The sequence below is a fragment of the Rutidosis leptorrhynchoides genome, chromosome 3 (genome assembly GCF_046630445.1).
Source record: "Rutidosis leptorrhynchoides isolate AG116_Rl617_1_P2 chromosome 3, CSIRO_AGI_Rlap_v1, whole genome shotgun sequence".
NCBI lineage: Eukaryota > Viridiplantae > Streptophyta > Magnoliopsida > Asterales > Asteraceae > Rutidosis > Rutidosis leptorrhynchoides.
The window spans coordinates 651,479,364-651,491,687 of NC_092335.1; the positions used below are offsets into that span (position 1 = coordinate 651,479,364).

Consider the following 12,324-nt stretch of genomic DNA (forward strand, 5'->3'; position numbering starts at 1 on the left):
GAGCTCCGACATATAAGGGAAAATATAAAGCCCGATAACAACATGGAAATTACAAACCGTGTATATCAATGCGAATAGCAACATAAATACACGGGAGAATTAAAAACACTATAACCCCAAGAGCATAGTAGAAGTAAACAGATTCCTCTGGTGGTAAAAGAAAAAGAAGAATGACTGCATATATAGTCAATATAATAACAAGTATCAATACAGGATTGAGCATATTAACAAATCTTTTGGAAGTATGAATTTAAGAAGAAAGTATAGAAGTGGTGAAGATAATGAAACGGAAGAAGCTAATTTATAGCAAAAATTTCCAAACACGTCAATCGAGGCAATTCACCGCATTTAATCAAAGAAATCTCAAAATTCTGTAAATACCGGAGAATCAAATCTTATAGATTACGAAGATTTCCTTTAATCCCTTGAATTCCGGAAATCAATCGTGACTACGTCAAAAGTTAAGGCGAACATTTAATTTTCTCATTCACTCTTTTACGATAGCTTCGTTTATACGCTTCCTATAATCGAATCGTTTTATCCATATTATTCAATAGTGATAAAACTTTATTTTTCAACTTATATTCATCATTACAATATTCTTGTTGTAAACAATGACGATCTCTATCAAATTTCACGACTGAGATTTTTGCGAACTCCTCTCTATTTGTCTACCCTAATATTGTGGCATAAACGCTCAAAGTTTTAAATGAGCTCAATACTATTCATAACACATTTCATGTGTTTAGTTTACTGAAATGCTTGTATAGCACCATCATTCCTTTTGAGGATAACCTAGTCAAATGACACTCTTGTTAATCCTTTAGATAACCTCCGCATTAATGATAAAATGCACTTCATCGAAGAACCTGTAGAATTTATGGTTTGTATAATTTAAACTCTTGAAACAAAACAATATTCTATCTGTTGGAATTCACGCAAGGCCCCGAGCATACCAGGGAACGTGAAGACCAAATAAAACGAAAATATCCTCACCTGTTTACAAACAACGCCGACTGATGGAAACAACTAAATTTTGGGACGAAATTTCTATTAACAGGGGGATACTGTGACAACCCGGAAAATTTTGACCAAATTTAAACCTAACTTCGATATAATTCCGACGATTCACGAACCATTATTTGCAAATAATTATGTATTAATATTAATTGTTATATTAATATTATTATTTATCATCGTTCACAAGTATTATTACTCTCAATATTATTAAAAATATTATTATCATTAATATTATCACTTTTACTAAAAGTAAAAAGATTATTATAAATATTATTATTATTAATACAACTTATTATTAATAATATTATTATTAGTATTAATAATTTTATTAACATTTTATAATGATTATTATCATTATTATTAATTATAATTAAACTTATCATTTTATTAAAATTATTATTATTATTATTATACAAATTATTATCATTATAATTATTTATTATTATTATTTCTATTATTATTATCAATATTATTACTTTTATTATTATTAATAATATTATCAAATTATTATTATAAATATTTTTATTAATAATTAATATCAATTAAAAATATATTAAAAAGTCAAATAAAAGGTACTAATTATATAAATCTGTTTTTATTTAATCATGACCAGCTTTTAAATATTAAAATCATGATCTGCTTTTTATTTTTTTAGTATCTGCTTTTGATTTTTTTAGCCTCCTGTTCTTGACTAAAATTAAGAGTCGACACCCACATATAATTGTATAATCAATAATCTAAGTGTAAGTGACTCATCTTTCATCACCATTATCAATTTAAAATCACTACAGCCTGGTATGATTTAATTAAAAACAGAAAAATTTGAAAGAAAACATAAATATACAACCTGTTCTTGACCATTTTACTAAAACCTCGAATCCGAATCAATTTTCAAAATCTATAAATACAGTCTCGTTAGGAATCATTCAAGTAAACTATCTGCAAAATATCAAACCTCAATTCACTATATCGAGTTTGAATTTTAGAGTCAAAGTTTTGGTTTTAAAAAGTCAAACTTCGTTCTTCAATCAATTTCGAGTTTTCCGATAAGATTTAAGTTAAATTGATGATTTTTAATGTTTATAGGAAGCATTTGCAAACTATTTCATGTTGTAACCACAGTCTATAACATGCTAAATTTCGAAATCATTTTTTTTTCTTACCCACGTCGAGCAGCAGCAGCTAGGGGTGTTCAAAACCGGATATCCGAAATTTCGGATATCCGAAAATCGGATATCCGAAATTTCGGATAGTGAATTTGGCCATCCGATATCCGAATCCGAAATTTCGGATATCCGGTTTTGAACTCTGCTGTTTCAGTTTTTTTATTATTTTTATTTTTTCTTCTTTCTATTTTCTGATGAAACCGTGAACCTGCAAACAAGATGATGATGAGACCATGAACCTGCAATATGATGATGATGATGGTTAAGACGATAATAATAAAGGATGATGATGAAGATGAAGTCAGAGAAGTAATGCTTAAATAGATTTAAGTTAAGAACTTTAACAGAAAACAATAAACAGAGGAACGGTTAAGGTGTTTGTGGGTGAACGGGAGGTCTCGGGTTCGAGCCCGGTCTTGGGCATTTTTTTTTAGAAAAGCTTCTAAGGTAGTTCCATCTCTATTTTTATTATTATTATTATTATTATTATTATTATTATTATTATTATTATTATTATTATTATTATTATTATTATTATTATTATTATTATTATTATCTTTATTATTATTACTAATATAAATATTAGTTACCATTTATGGTTATAATTATAAATATGATTATTATTATTACCACCAATATTATTATAATTACTAGCATCATCATTATTATAATTCTTAAAAAAATTATTTTGTTGTCTCTAATATATGTATTATTATTATTATTATGATCATGATTAAGAATTATTATTATTATTACCTTGAAAAAAATACAAATTATTATTATTATCATTTTTTACTACTAGTATTATTATTATTATTATTATTATTATTATTGTTATAATTATCATTACTATCAGTATTTTTATTATTAATATTACCCTTATAATAAAATACAACTTTTGATTACCAATATTAATATTATTTTATTAAATAGATATTATGTATATAAAAACATATTTATAAGTAACATTACATATAAGTATGTATTAACCATATTAACAATTTTTATACGAATATTCATATATAACAAATTAGGTATTTTTAATACAAACCAAATATATATTAATATAACTATATAAATATTTATCATTTTAAATACATATACACAAATTAAATATTAAATATATAATATATAATATAAGTTATAATATGTGAATTTGTTCAATTACGAATATACGTTTTAATATATACACTTGATATAGGTTCGTGAATCCGAGGACAACTCTGCACTTGTTCAGTGCCATCATACTCGTAAAATACGAAATACAGTATCGTGAGTTTTTATAGCTCCCTTTTTATATATATTTTTGGGTTGAGAATACATGCGCAACTTTTATAACTGTTTTACATTTAGACACAAGTACTCAAACTTTTATGCTATATACATGCTTTGTCATGCTAAATCCCTGCCGTAATATCGTTAATTGCTGAGGTATAAGATGCAAACTTAGTTATTGTGAGTATCGCTACTGAGAGTGACGTCTCTAGTCAGTTGACCGTTGGTCTTTGACTACATAATAATGATTCAACGACACGAATAACAAGTGTCACGGGGTAACTTTTGTTTAGTCGCGATATTACAAACTCATCATTACTTTTAGATTGGTATTTCTATATCAATCAACACTTTATATTGATATTTCTATATCAACTTTATTAAATCTTGTGGTCTAACACTATTATTGAAATCATTATTTATGATAAATCTATGAACTCACCAACCTTTTGCTTGACACTATTTAGCATGTTTATTCTCAGGTCTTACATAATGCTTCCGCTGTGTATTTGCTAATTGAAAGCAACATTTCAACGAGTCATTCATGGATAATTTGAAGGACTTGCATTTGCTAATTTGATGATGATTGCTTGCTATGCTTGGAGTCTTCATTACGTATCATATCAATTAAAGACATTTAATGCGTTGTTTATTAAATACAATGTAATCTATTTATCTTCCGCTGCAAAACTCAATAAAACGTCTCATATAGAGTCGTTCTCATTTATACAATTATGATTTGATATAATTAGTCACAAATACCCCATACCCTATTTAGGGGTGTAACAGTTTGTCTTTTAAAAACGGATGCAATATTTGTAAAATATATTTAGAGGTCAAATACCTCGCGATGTAATCATATGTTATTGTATTCGTCCTTATGTATTAGGACGGGTCACGACACAACCGAATTATAAAAATATATACCCGAAAATATGTATGTATATATATATATATATATATATATATATATAAAACCGAAACATGTAAAAAAATTATACCTTGTTTTTTATGTTTTCGTTCTTTCCTTGCTTGCATTTCCGGAACCGTATCATCTTGCGTTTCCGCAACCGTTTCGGGAAGGGGAGTTTCTGGTCGCGGAGTAAACGAAGTATTCGGAGTTTGGAAATTGCCCGCTTGTTCAAACAATGTGTTTTGTTGAAACCAAAGTTGTTGTTGTTCTTCGGGTGTTAATGCACGATGTTGGGAAGAATAATAGGAATTTGTTGTAGATGACTCAGGTTTGATGAACTCGAACCTAAAAACGCACCGTACCTCATCATATCGGTGTACGAAACGTATTTGTTTGTAAAAGGTGGTCGTTGGTTCGGGTTTCCGAATTCGTTCAGGGTTGGTGGTCGTTGATTCGGGTTAGACATATTGTTGTTTGTGATTTGGGGTTTAAGAAAAAATTTGAGATTTGAGAGAATTTGGGATAAAGATGAATATGATTTGGTTAAGATAAATAAGGTATATATATATATATATATATATATATATATATATATATATATATATATATATATATATATATATATAAAACTAAAATAAATAAATTTTCAGAAAAAATAAAATAAAATAAAATTGTTCAAACAGTCAAAAGAGCCGTTTGAGCCTGACCAATCAGAACACGCCACGTACCTCTGACGCGTCTCTTCCCACGCGTGAAATTTTCAACAAACGCCCCTCGGGCGTTTCATCTGTCGCCGCGTGATGGGCGTCAGCAAACCTTACGGGACCCCTCTGACGCCGCGTTAAAAATGGTCTAATAGAAAATTTGCCCCAGGTTTTCTTTTCTTGTTCCGTACTTTCTTTGAGTGTAACCTACTCAAAAAAGGTTGTATCACCTTTTTTGTTTCAGTGTTGTTTCGACAGTTGAAACAATAGTGATTCTTGACGCTAATATTGTTTACATAAGGTAGCAAAGGTGTTCCTATTTAAATTTGTGTCGCACATTATGTTGTCCACCACATTCGGGCTATAGGTTAGCTCTGATACCACTTGTTATATTTTGCAATATAAGCCTAAGAGTCCATCATTTTTTAAAACAATTGGTGATAAAAGATCTCCCCTTAAACTTATATGCATACATGATACATTTGTTTTTGTCTCGTGACCGATGTGGGACTTTTGATTTGCACCTTCATAGTACTAAGTAAGTTATATGTGCATGGTAAGTGTTTGATAAAATGTAATGAGTGAGATTATGAAAATCTTCATATTCTCTTAGTTGAACTCATGTAATAGAAAAAGAATTTCAATCGTAAATCTATGATACTGGATTTAGAATAAAATATATTTACTTTCGTTATTGAATTTAGACCCATTTAATGTTTTTAGAATGTAAACATGCAAAAGATGTTTGTTGTGATTCTGATTAAATTTTTGATACCTTCAGTCGAGCCTTTAATCTGAGATCAATTTCAATTAGAAGTTAGTCAACAATAATAAGGAAGCTCGCATCAATTTTATAAATTACTCTACTTCTATTGACTCTTACTCTACTTCTATTGACTCAACAAGAGAAATGCCCCTGATTGGTCCATGTGTCCATTCCCTCTCACAAACTTTACTATTCACGTTTTTAGTTTTATTTTTATTTTTTTATTTTATTTTTTTGTTTCCTGAAAAGAAAAAGAGAGTAGCGTGTGAGATACCGTAAACCACTTACTTCCGCCCCATACCTTCCATACCCTTTTTCCATACATCCATTACTTTTTGTTTCTCCCATATCTCTTTCAAGTTTCACCCTCGCTGCTTCCAACCGAATGTGCAATACACGAAATGGGTATGAATTTATCAATTTATTTTTATCTTTGTATCATTTATCTTTTGCTTTAATAAAATTCTCAAAAAAGTTCTAGGGTTTGTAGTGATTTTATCACTGATTTCTGTTGGGTTTAGCTATGTTTAAACCTATGAAATATGTTTTAGTGTTATTTTATATTTGTGTACCAGAAGCCTGTTTAAAACTACAAAATTCTTTTATATATGGTTTTAGATGTTCGTCATGAATGTCATATGATCGTCATTCGATGTTTAAAGGGGATGTCCTTTAGGTTTATTCCAGAATTGAAGCAGATTAAAGTTTCTATCAAACTTCTTAAAAAACTCACTTTCTGAAAAAACGTACTTAGTGAAATTGCTCACAGTTCATGTAAAGGAAAGTTTTAATTTATATAATGTTGATTTGGAGGATTTATGTTGTATTAGTCATCCAACTCTTTGAGGTTTTATTGATTATAATAAGGTTTTATAAGTACTGTGTAACTGTGTATCATTACAGTGTTAGGACTAACCAAACATTGGAAGAGCAAGAATTGAGTCGAATTATGTTTTTAAAGAAGCTTAGTAGTTCGGTTTGTGGATTAAGAATTGCATTGACCGGATTATACTATAGTTAGTCTATATGGTATGGTGTGATTTGTGGTTTAATTTATATAATGTTGACATTACACTGTTGATAATGAGAAGATTTATGAACATTCATATGATGCACGCCGACCGTTTGATTGAATGTGTAGGTGAAGCTACTTTTTTTGTGTGTGTTTAACTTGCAGCTATCAACATGAGAATTATGAATCTAAAAACATGTTCTGAAGTCTTGGACCTCATCATTCGAAGGTTTTGTTTTGATTTTTCATTTTTTGTGTACCCATTACTTGATTTATAATGATTTGACATAGATTTTGAATTACCATTTGTTACAATGAAGGATGAACATGATGAAAATGATTAGTAGCAGTTATTAGAATGTAGATTTTTTTCTTTGATAAAAAAAGACGACAACTATATAAACAAGGAATATAATGTAGATTACAATACAATGTAGATGATAACACTTTAAAATGAAGATTTTAACTTATGGAAAGAACTTATTTACAACAACTCGAGCTATGTATCTTATAGATCTAATTTAATGTTGTTGCTATATATTTAATGTTTATAAATCTTTTTATTCAGGGTGGTATCTCTGACAATTTTCCAGTTGAGTTTGATCAGTTGGTAGTTGGTGGACGGAATGATTCTATTTAAGTTGTATGTGTCCAGGTATAATATTGATACAGGGCATCATGTTTACATAATAGTCAAACTGGTCTGTCAAGATACCAACATTATATATGCTTTTATATATGATGAACCAGATGATGACCCAAATGATTTAGTAGATCGATTTATAATGAGATTTTGTGATTAGTAAAGTTTCATGTTTAATGTTTTTTGTACCAGCTTTGATTTGAATCAATCGATTGTTCAAGAAATTGATTGAGTCCAAGAAGGAATATGTTGTTGGGAAATTACGGTCTCACTAATTCCCACCACCCAAAACAGGAGAAAGACCCAAAACATTACCGGCCCCCAAAGAGAGAAATACACTATATCACAAATTGTTACAATGATATAGACGACTCTCTTAAGCCAACTACACTCTCCAAAATATTTAACTAATACAACTCTCAAACAAGGGTAAGAAAGAAAGAAATAATCAAATACTTAAAGTGTATTGATTGGTGCGATTTGGAATGAAGACTTAGCCCCTCTTATATAACCAAGTCACTCACTCCTCACATCTTCCTCCCACCAATGTGGGATAAACATATCTTCTACTAGCCAAAATAAACCAACAAATCTCCACCTTTTGGATAGAAGAAGATAACCATGCTTCCACATTGCAAGGATAACCGATGTAGACGCTTCCTCGACGACAACTTCAAGATCCTCATCTTCATGCCGTTGACATTATCTCCCAAGAGACAAAACTTGCATCTTCATCGAACATTGTCTAAACCGACAATCATTGTCATCACAGACAATCATAACTCTTAACAAGAATTATCATACTCCACCATTAAGAGTATAGCACTTATAATATCGCATTCCAAGCATTTCACCTCGGCACATGTTGTTGAACAACCAGCTGAAACTTTATGGTGCAACTTCCCTGTTTGGCTTTCCCGAAAGTCCCATCAGCTACAACATCAGTTTCCACCACACAACCTGCATCAACGCCAAACCAATGCCCATGTGTAATTGTGGAACCGCTAACGAACATCCCTTTTCACGGTGGCGCGGACACACCATGAGGATGACGTGACTTCAGAGGAATTCGTCACTCTCTGTAACAACGGAGAAAATGTTAGCGTCTTTGGAGCCATTTACCGGATTAGCTCCACCTGGACAATTAACCCTTACATGCCCAGTCTTCCCGCACTTCCAGCATGTCAGATTCTTTCTAGAGTTTCTCTTCTGCCTATCCGAACACAACACTATCGTATCTCCTGATGACGAGACTCCGTTACCTTCCAGTCTTTTCTCCTCGGATAGGAGCTTGCTAGTAACATCTTCAAACTTCAACGTTTCTTTCCCGTACATTAGAATAGGTTTCATGTGCTCATAGGACGATGATAAAGATAATATCAACCTCAAAGCTTTATCTTCATCATCCGTTTTAACTCCAATAGCCTCCAGTTCTGAAACAATACCGTTAAGAATACTTAGATGATCTGAAATCTTTGAACCCCCATCCATACGCAGAGTATGAAATTGTTCTTTAAGACACAACCGATTTGAGATGCCCTTGCCCTGGTACAACTGCTCTAGTTTAACCCAAAGCTCCTTTGCCGTTGATAACCCGTGCACATTTGCAAGCACGTTCTTTGCAAGACACAAACGAATCGCACTTGCTGCCCTCAAATCCATATCATCCCATTCTTCTTCATCGAACTTACTGCTAGAATCACTGCCAGGAACAAGGGTGGGTTTACCCTTCAAAGCCTTGTGTAAACCGGACTGAATCAACACATCCTTGACTTGAACCTGCCATAAGCCAAAATTGATCATCCCATCAAATTTCTCTACATCAAACCTCATTGGACTGAACTTCGACATCGTATCCGTATCCTATAGACAACACTTTCTCTGATTTTGCTCACGTTTCGAATAGCCAAAAGATGTAGCAGGTAGCCAGGACCCTTTAAATCGGAAATCCACAACTAGGCCACTAACAAATCCAACTATTACTACGAATCAGAAAAAATATTGTCTAATCAGATACCCTATACGATCAATAGAACTCGTTTCTGATGTGGACGATCCACTCCCGTGGCAACCACAGAGCATACTCCGACTCCTATAACCGAGACCCCCGTCAAACCTGACGCTCTGATACCAATTGTTGGGAAATTACGGTCTCACTAATTCCCACCACCCAGCTCAACAATAATAGTAAAGAAATAAGAACAATACACAACACAAGATTTAACGTGGAAACTCCAAAACAGGAGAAAAACCACCGGCCCCCAAAGAGAGAAATACACTATATCACAAATTGTTACAATGATATAGACGACTCTCTTAAGCCAACTACACTCTCCAAAATATTTAACTAATACAACTCTCAAACAAGGGTAAGAAAGAAAGAAATAATCAAATACTTAAAGTGTATTGATTGGTGCGATTTGGAATGAAGACTTAGCCCCTCTTATATAACCAAGTCACTCACTCCTCACATCTTCCTCCCACCAATGTGGGATAAACATATCTTCTACTAGCCAAAATAAACCAACATATGGTTCTTCTAATAGGGTGAATTATTATGATTTATATGTTTAAAACAACTTAAATGTTATTTATGTTTGGTAAATTCCTCTTAATATAGGTTTTATGTGACTTGGTTTTTTATTCATTTTATTCTCACTTGGTAGTCTACTATTTGTTAGTAAGATAATAATTGATATTCAACAAACGGCATGCTATGCCTTAAGAAGTTGATACAATGATGGAAAAATTTGATGTTGAAGTCAACGTTTCTAGAAAGCCTACAAGCGTTACAACTTGTGAAAAGTTAGAATACAAAATTAGAATACCTGACACTACCATCGCAGTAGTTAGTTTCGTTTCTATTATTATAAGTCAATTTGTTAACTCTACATGAAATGCATATGTTTTTTACCCATTATATATCCATTTCACTAGAGTTACTAGACCACCCATTTAGCTAACTCTATGCAATATGATCATGAATGAGTAATATTATTATCATCTTTATATTTCTGTACCAAAATAGCAATATATCATAATGTTTTTTAATCAAACCCGTGAATTCACGGGTCACTTAACTAGTTTTATTATTGCAATTTCAGATTCTTATTACTCTTTTACAGTAGGCAAAAGTTCTCGAACAGAAGACAAAAGCATTGTTATTTTACAAGGCTGGGGCCTGGGGGAAGAAAGGTTGTGTTGGAGTTGGACAAAGATTTGGCGAAAGTGCAGCTCCTTTCAAACAAAAGAGTGAATAAGATATCTTTGTTAAAATGGTAATAATATAAAATTTGATGTTTCGTTTTAATTACTTTTCATGAGGGTACCTTTGTTGTTTTAGTTTGTATTGATTAATTAAGTTACACTACTATGTCAATATAATTAAAAAAAATCCTTGGCAATTTTGCAATATTGTAGTAGACTGGCTAAAATGACTGCTTAGGTTGCGTCATCCATAATCATTTCAGGTACGTTGATAGGGCCCTTGATGAGAAAGCAAGGAGTATTACAATGTAGAGCACATATGGACCTTAAAGGATTCAAGTAAAGAGCCCAAAACATAGTAGCTTAACCGAATGAAGGTGGGATACACTATCAATATCAAGTAGCTTAACCGAATTTGAATTTGCTCAACTCTAATAAAGTTCGATTTTAAATTCGTCTGATAATTTTCAAACTCGAACAAAGTGATTTGAATAACTGATGAAAACAGAATTTTTGGCTTGATAAAATACGCCCGTGCAGTTTATAATAGATGTGGACACTTATATATACATATATCGGTAGACTTGTAAGTTTCGTTAGCATTTGAAAATATGTATGTGCAGTTTGTATCTTATTACCTATTCTTTATTATTTTAAATTTTTTGTACGAATGTGTAGATTTGGAAACAAGGGTATCTACAAAACACTGATGTTCGGTAATCCTAACATCATTGTGACTGTTCCCCAAGTATGCCGTAAAGTACTGCTAGACGACAATGCGTTCAAGCCCGGGTGGCCCTTACCCACTGTTCAGCTAGCTGGAAGAAAATCGTTTATTGCTATTACCAACGAAGAACGAAAGAGGCTTCGTAAGATGACTAAAGGACCACTCAATGGTCAATAAGCCTTGTCTATGTATTTGCACTACATAATGTGACATTGGCATTAGAGAACTGGTCAAACATGGGCCGAATAGAGTTCCTAACCAAACTCCGTAGACTAACTATTAAGATAATCTTGTACGTTTTGAAGCTCCGAGATTGAGAACTTAGTAGATACATTCAATGGCGAAAGTTAATGGTGACCAAGGAGGGCCTTGGCCACCCTAATATTTGGGCAATAGTTTAGATATTTTATATTTTATGGGTAGTTATAGAGTATTGTTTGGTGTATTTTTATATTGGCCCTCTCAAATTTCTAACTAATATTAGTTACATTCCCTATTATATCAATATCAATATCAGCACTTTTCAAAGTTACATTACTTCTATCCATATCTATTCTATATATACGGAGTATATCATATAAAAACTTCCTAACGATTTAATCAATGTTGTAAATTAGCACTCGTCCTTTTTTTATTCTAGGTTTTTTAATTTGGTCCCTAAATGCTATAAATATTACTCCCTCCGTCTCATAATAAGTGTTATGTATTGACTTTTCATAGTCAATTCTTTTCAACTTTGACCTCGAATATCTTTATTTGTGTTATATAATAGTTGGTGATACTTATACCAATAAAAAGTACATTTAAAACTCAATTCACTCATATAATTTTAATCAAATATTATATTATAAAAATAAATATATTCAAAGTCAAAGTTGCAAAATATTAACT

At 31.6% G+C, this 12,324-nt stretch overlaps 1 long non-coding RNA gene across 3 annotated transcripts; it reads left to right on the forward strand.

The window, feature by feature from the left end:
- Nucleotides 1–6,093: 6,093 nt before the first annotated feature.
- Nucleotides 6,094–11,947, forward strand: LOC139899185 (uncharacterized). Of its 3 annotated transcripts, XR_011777359.1 has the most exons (7): nucleotides 6,227–6,249; nucleotides 6,748–6,873; nucleotides 7,022–7,085; nucleotides 7,425–7,511; nucleotides 10,625–10,777; nucleotides 10,970–11,083; nucleotides 11,385–11,947. It is a non-coding gene; the product is annotated as an uncharacterized lncRNA (long non-coding RNA). The 3 variants fall into 3 exon arrangements; XR_011777357.1 differs by lacking the exon at nucleotides 6,748–6,873 and having other exon boundaries at nucleotides 6,094–6,249; nucleotides 6,986–7,085; XR_011777358.1 differs by lacking the exon at nucleotides 6,748–6,873 and having other exon boundaries at nucleotides 6,094–6,249.
- Nucleotides 11,948–12,324: the final 377 nt, after the last annotated feature.